This window comes from Venturia canescens, chromosome 6, assembly GCF_019457755.1.
Source record: "Venturia canescens isolate UGA chromosome 6, ASM1945775v1, whole genome shotgun sequence".
NCBI classification, from domain to species: domain Eukaryota; kingdom Metazoa; phylum Arthropoda; class Insecta; order Hymenoptera; family Ichneumonidae; genus Venturia; species Venturia canescens.
This window is the reverse complement of record NC_057426.1, coordinates 21,982,844-21,991,019: the sequence shown is the minus strand read 5'-3', so window position 1 is coordinate 21,991,019 and position 8,176 is coordinate 21,982,844.

The window sequence follows — 8,176 nt, the reverse complement described above, 5'->3', positions numbered from 1 at the left end:
AACGAGCGTTTATTCGTAATGCATTCAGTTTTGTTGCAGTGTATTTTTCATATCGAAATAAGTGATTCACGCTATATGTGCTCTTACTCATGGTGACTTTCATTATACTTGTTAACCTGCCGCTGTGCCAATAAATGATTGATTTCTCCTAGTACAACTTTTTTTGTGATAGCCCAATTCCTTTTCAGTTCTGAAAGATCTCTTCGCAGTGTCCTGAAATGATAAATTACCAAAATAGCATCCAGAGACCAACCGATGTGTCAATCAATGTTTGACCCTGCCGCTGTAACATTTGTGTATTATCAAGGATAGCATTTCCTTGCAAAAAAGTTTACGCTGACTCTAAAGATATTGGATAAGACAGTTTTCATTTTATGACCTCACAGTCATATGAAAAAGTCTTTTCATGCCGCAACAACACTCTTATGATAGCTGCATGTGTTTTCAATAGTCAAATTTGTCTGCGCCGAGTTCTGTCATGCAGGATGACTAGATATCCTTGCAATGTCTGTGTAACCATAATCGCTCATCGCTGTCGTTTCTGGGTCTTTCATCAATAATATCTATGTCGCTCTAGAAAGAGTGTTCGTCACCTAAATGGCTTTAGGAGTTCTTTTTTGCTAATAAACCATGCAGTCATCCGACGAAATATTCTACTTGCCGGTGCATAATAATTTGCTGAATAAGCGCATGTTGCAATTTTACAGTTTTTCCTAGAGTGTAATGGGACACTGCTAACCAGAGGGTTTTCATTTTTGTTCTCTTCGCTATGTATTGATCTTCCAACAGTGCCACGATACATTACCCAGCAATTTAACTGCAATAAATATTTCCAATATATTCGATTATTAATTCTGAAACTGTCAAAACAGAAGATTCCCCGATGCATGGATCGGTACTTTCCAGGACAAACTTTATAACCTGTATTATGTTTGTCCCTGAAGCTGCCATGTTAAAAGGTATTCAAAACCATCGCGGCAGTTACCGGGACTTTCGTCTCTGAACTTTTCACGTGATTTGACATAAAAATGGTGTCCAAATAATTTTTTAATGGAGATCGCGTTAGTGCTTCGAAAAAAAACATTCAAATTTGAGCGCTTGCAAAACCGGAACGATCAAAATGAGCGGCTTGTAGCTTATTTTCAGTTGGCGGGCTTGTCGGTGTTATCCGCGTAATTACAATGCCGAAGATAGTACTCGCTGCTGCGCGATCTCGTGCTTCTCAAGTGTAATGACAATTCGCGGAAATCTGCTACGTCGTGTCCCGAGACGCGATAGAGGTGGTTTTTACTCTCGAAATTCACCGGGCCTAAAAAAACCATGCATTTCTCTTTCGGAAAAGTTCCGCGATCGACATAACGTTCCTAACCTGCAACATTGCTTGGGTAGTGCTATTAACGTTCGGTTATGTCTGTTCGTTTATACACCAACAAGAAATGTAACGAGCGTTTATTCGTAATGCATTCAGTTTTGTTGCAGTGTATTTTTCATATCGAAATAAGTGATTCACGCTATATGTGCTCTTACTCATGGTGACTTTCATTATACTTGTTAACCTGCCGCTGTGCCAATAAATGATTGATTTCTCCTAGTACAACTTTTTTTGTGATAGCCCAATTCCTTTTCAGTTCTGAAAGATCTCTTCGCAGTGTCCTGAAATGATAAATTACCAAAATAGCATCCAGAGACCAACCGATGTGTCAATCAATGTTTGACCCTGCCGCTGTAACATTTGTGTATTATCAAGGATAGCATTTCCTTGCAAAAAAGTTTACGCTGACTCTAAAGATATTGGATAAGACAGTTTTCATTTTATGACCTCACAGTCATATGAAAAAGTCTTTTCATGCCGCAACAACACTCTTATGATAGCTGCATGTGTTTTCAATAGTCAAATTTGTCTGCGCCGAGTTCTGTCATGCAGGGTGACTAGATTTCCTTGCAATGTCTGTGTTACGATAATTACCCATCGCTGTCGTTTCTGGGTCTTTCATCAATAATATCTATGTCGCTCTAGAAAGAGTGTTCGTCACCTAAATTGCTTTAAGAGTTTCTTTTTGCTAATAAGCCGTTCAGTCATCCTCCAAAATATTCTACTTGCCGGTGCATAATAATTTGCTGAATAAGCCCATGTTGTAATTTTCCAGTTTTTCCTAGAGTGTAATGGGACACTGCTAACCAGAGGGTTTTCATTTTTGTTCTCTTCGCTAAGTATTGATCTTCCAACAGTGCCACGATACATTACCCAGCAATTTAACTCCAATGAATATTTCCAATATATTCGATTATTAATTCTGAAACTGTCAAAACAGAAGATTCCCTGATGCATGGATCGGTACTTTCCAGGACAAACTTTATAACCTGTATTATGTTTGTCCCTGAAGCTTCCATGTTATAAGGTATTCAAAACCATCGCGGCAGTTACCGGGACTTTCGTCTCTGAACTTTTCACGGGATTTGACATAAAAATGTAGTCCCAAGCATTTTTTAATGGAGATCGCTTTAGTGCTACGAAAAAAATCATTCATATTTGTGCGCTTGCAACACCGGAACGATCAAAATGAGCAGCTTGTAGCTTATTTTCGGTTGGCGGGCTTGTCGGTGTTACTCGCGTAATTACAATGCCGAAGATAGTACTCGCTGCTGCGCGATCTCGTGCTTCTCAAGTGTAATGACAATTCTCGGAAATCTGGTACGTCGTATCCCGAGACGCGATAGAGGTGGTTTTTACTCTCGAAATTCACCGGGCCTAAAAAAATCGTGCATTTCTCTTTCGGAAAAGTTCCGCGATCGACATAACGTTCCTAACCTGCAACATTGCTCGGGTAGTGCTATTAACGTTCGGTTATGTCTGTTCGTTTATACACCAACAAGAAATGTAACGAGCGTTTATTCGTGATGTATTCAGTTTTGTTGCAGTGTATTTTTCATATCGAAATAAGTGATTCACGCTATATGTGCTCTTACTCATGGTGACTTTCATTATACTTGTTAACCTGCCGCTGTGCCAATAAATGATTGATTTCTCCTCGTACAACTTTTTTTGTGATAGCCCAATTCCTTTTTAGTTCTGAAAGATCTCTTCGCAGTGACGTCAAATGATAAATTAGCAAAATAGCATCCAGAGACCAACCGATGTGTCATCAATGTTTGACCCTGCCGCTGTAGCATTTGTGTATTATCAAGGATAGCATTTCCTTGCAAAAAAGTTTACGCTGACTCTAAAGAAATTGGATGGGACAGTTTTCATTTTATGACCTCACAGTCATATGAAAATGTCCTTTCATGCCGCAACAACATTCTCACGATAGTTGCATGTGTTTTCAATAATCAAATTTCTCTGCGCAGAGTTCTGTCATGCAGGATGACTAGATATGCTTGCAATGTCTGTGTAACCATAATGGCTCATCGCTGTCGTTTCTGGGTCTTTCATCAATCATATCTATGTCGTTCTAGAAAGAGTGTTCGGCACCTAAATAGCTTTAGGATTTTTCTTTTGCTAATAAACCATTCAGTCATCCTACAAAATATTCTACTTGCCGGTGCATAATAATTTGCTGAATAATCCCATGTTGTAATTTTACCGTTTTTCCTAGAGTGTAATGGGACACTGCTAACCAAAGGGTTTTCATTTTTGTTCTCTTCGCTATGCATTGATCTTCCACCAGTGCCACGATACATTACACAGCAATTTAACTCCAATAAATATTTCCAATATATCCGACTATTAATTCTGAAAATGTCAAAACAGAAGATTCCCCGATGCATGGATCGGTACTTTCCAGGACAAACTCTATAACCTGTATTATGTTTGTCCCTGAAGCTGCCATATTATAAGGTATTGAAAACCATCGCGGCAGTTACCGGGACTTTCGTCTCTGAACTTTTCACGCAATTTGACATAAAAATGGACTCCCAATAATTTTTTAATGGAGATCGCATTAGTGCTACGAAAAAAAACATTTATATTTGTGCGCTTGCAACACCGGAACGATCAAAATGAGCAGCTTGTAGCTTATTTTCAGTTGGCGGGCTTGTCGGTGTTACTCGCGTAATTACAATGCCGAAGATAGTACTCGCTGCTGCGCGATCTCGTGCTTCTCAAGTGTAATGACAATTCTCGGAAATCTGGTACGTCGTATCCCGAGACGCGATAGAGGTGGTTTTTACTCTCGAAATTCACCGGGCCTAAAAAAATCGTGCATTTCTCTTTCGGAAAAGTTCCGCGATCGACATAACGTTCCTAACCTGCAACATTGCTTGGGTAGTGCTATTAACGTTCGGTTATGTCTGTTCGTTTATACACCAACGAGAAATCTAACGAGCGTTTATTCGTGATGTACCATGATTTAGTTGTGTTGCAGTGTATTTTTCATATCGAAATAAGTGATTCACGCTATATGTGCTCTTACGCATGGTGACTTTCATTATACTTGTCAACCCGCCGCTGTGCCAATAAATGATTGATTTCTCCTAGTACAACTTTTTTTGTGATAGCCCAATTCCTTTTCAGTCCTGAAAGATCTCTTCGCAGTGTCCTGAAATGATAAATTACCAAAATAGCATCCAGAGACCAACCGATGTGTCAATCAATGTTTGACCCTGCCGCTGTAGCATTTGTGTATTATCAAGGATAGCATTTCCTTGCAAAAAAGTTTACGCTGACTCTAAAGAAATTGGATGGGACAGTTTTCATTTTATGACCTCACAGTCATATGAAAAAGTCTTGTCATGCCGTAACAACATTCTTATGATAGTTGCATGTGTTTTCAATAATCAAATTTCTCTGCGCTGAGTTCTGTCATGTAGGATGACTAGATATCCTTGCAATGTCTGTGTAACCATAATTGCTCATCGCTGTCGTTTCTGGGTCTTTCATCAATAATATCTATGTCGCTCTAGAAAGAGTGTTCGTCACCTAAAAGGCTTTAGGATTTCTCTTTTGCTAATAAACCATTCAGTCATCCTACATAATATTCTACTTGCCGGTGCATAATAATTTGCTGAATAATCCCATGTTGTAATTTTACAGTTTTTCCTAGAGTGTAATGGGACACTGCTAACCAGAGGGTTTTCAGTTTTGTTCTTTTTGCTATGCATTGATCTTCCACCAGTGCCACGATACATTACACAGCAATTTAACTCCAATAAATATTTCCAATATATCCGACTATTAATTCTGAAAATGTCAAAACAGAAGATTCCCCGATGCATGGATCGGTACTTTCCAGGACAAACTCTATAACCTGTATTATGTTTGTCCCTGAAGCTGCCATATTATAAGGTATTGAAAACCATCGCGGCAGTTACCGGGACTTTCGTCTCTGAACTTTTCACGCAATTTGACATAAAAATGGACTCCCAATAATTTTTTAATGGAGATCGCATTAGTGCTACGAAAAAAAACATTTATATTTGTGCGCTTGCAACACCGGAACGATCAAAATGAGCAGCTTGTAGCTTATTTTCAGTTGGCGGGCTTGTCGGTGTTACTCGCGTAATTACAATGCCGAAGATAGTACTCGCTGCTGCGCGATCTCGTGCTTCTCAAGTGTAATGACAATTCGCGGAAATCTGCTACGTCGTGTCCCGAGACGCGATAGAGGTGGTTTTTACTCTCGAAATTCACCGGGCCTAAAAAAATCATGCATTTCTCTTTCGGAAAAGTTCCGCGATCGACACAACGTTCCTAACCTGCAACATTGCTTGGGTAGTGCTATTAACGTTCGGTTATGTCTTTTCTTTTATACACCAACGAGAAATGTAACGAGAGTTTATTCGTGATGTACCAAGTTTCAGTTTTGTTGCAGTGTATTTTTCATATCGAAATAAGTGATTCACGCTATATATGCTCTTACTCATGGTGACTTTCATTATACTTGTTAACCTGCGGCTGTGCCAATAAATGATTGATTTCTCCTAGTACAACTTTTTTTGTGATAGCCCAATTCCTTTTCAGTGCTGAAAGACCTCTTCGCAGTGTCCTGAAGTGATAGATTACCAAAATAGCAACCACAGACCAACCGATGTGTCAATCAATGTTTGACCCTGCCGCTGTAGCATTTGTGTATCATCAAAGATAACATTGCCTTGCAAAAAAGTTTATGCTGACTCTAAAGATATTAGATAAGTCAGTTTTCATTTTATGACCTCACATTCATATGAAAAAGTCTTTTCATGTCGCAACAAACCTCTGATGATAGTTGCATGTGTTTTCAATAATCAAATTTCTATGCGCTGAGTTCTGTCATGCAGGATGACTAGATATCCTTGCAATGTCTGTGTAACCATAATCGCTCATCGCTGTCGTTTCTGGGTCTTTCATCAATAATATCTATGTCGCTCTAGAAAGAGTGTTCGTCACCTAAATGGCTTTAGGAGTTCTTTTTTGCTAATAAACCATGCAGTCATCCGACGAAATATTCTACTTGCCGGTGCATAATAATTTGCTGAATAAGCGCATGTTGCAATTTTACAGTTTTTCCTAGAGTGTAATGGGACACTGCTAACCAGAGGGTTTTCATTTTTGTTCTCTTCGCTATGTATTGATCTTCCAACAGTGCCACGATACATTACCCAGCAATTTAACTGCAATAAATATTTCCAATATATTCGATTATTAATTCTGAAACTGTCAAAACAGAAGATTCCCCGATGCATGGATCGGTACTTTCCAGGACAAACTTTATAACCTGTATTATGTTTGTCCCTGAAGCTGCCATGTTAAAAGGTATTCAAAACCATCGCGGCAGTTACCGGGACTTTCGTCTCTGAACTTTTCACGTGATTTGACATAAAAATGGTGTCCAAATAATTTTTTAATGGAGATCGCGTTAGTGCTTCGAAAAAAAACATTCAAATTTGAGCGCTTGCAAAACCGGAACGATCAAAATGAGCGGCTTGTAGCTTATTTTCAGTTGGCGGGCTTGTCGGTGTTATCCGCGTAATTACAATGCCGAAGATAGTACTCGCTGCTGCGCGATCTCGTGCTTCTCAAGTGTAATGACAATTCGCGGAAATCTGCTACGTCGTGTCCCGAGACGCGATAGAGGTGGTTTTTACTCTCGAAATTCACCGGGCCTAAAAAAATCATGCATTTCTCTTTCGGAAAAGTTCCGCGATCGACACAACGTTCCTAACCTGCAACATTGCTTGGGTAGTGCTATTAACGTTCGGTTATGTCTGTTCGTTTATACAGCAACGAGAAATCTAACGAGCGTTTATTCGTGATGTACCATGATTTAGTTGTGTTGCAGTGTATTTTTCATATCGAAATAAGTGATTCACGCTATATGTGCTCTTACGCATGGTGACTTTCATTATACTTGTCAACCTGCCGCTGTGCCAATAAATGATTGATTTCTCCTAGTACAACTTTTTTTGTGATAGCCCAATTCCTTTTCAGTTCTAAAAGATCTCTTCGCAGTGTCCTGAAATGATAAATTACCAAAATAGCATCCAGAGACCAACCGATGTGTCAATCAATGTTTGTCCCTGCCGCTGTAGGATTTGTGTATTATCAAGGATAGCATTTCCTTGCAAAAAAGTTTACGCTGACTCTAAAGAAATTGGATGGGACAGTTTTCATTTTATGACCTCACAGTCATATGAAAAAGTCTTGTCATGCCGTAACAACATTCTTATGATAGTTGCATGTGTTTTCAATAATCAAATTTCTCTGCGCCGAGTTCTGTCATGCAGGATGACTAGATATCCTTGCAATGTCTGTGTAACCATAATTGCTCATCGCTGTCGTTTCTGGGTCTTTCATCAATAATATCTATGTCGCTCTAGAAAGAGTGTTCGTCACCTAAAGGGCTTTAGGATTTCTCTTTTGCTAATAAACCATTCAGTCATCCAACATAATATTCTACTTGCCGGTGCATAATAATTTGCTGAATAATCCCATGTTGTAATTTTACAGTTTTTCCTAGAGTGTAATGGGACACTGCTAACCAGAGGGTTTTCAGTTTTGTTCTTTTTGCTATGCATTGATCTTCCACCAGTGCCACGATACATTACACAGCAATTTAACTCCAATAAATATTTCCAATATATCCGACTATTAATTCTGAAAATGTCAAAATAGAAGATTCCCCGATGCATGGATCGGTACTTTCCAGGACAAACTCTATAACCTGTATTATGTTTGTCCCTGAAGCTGCCATATTATAAG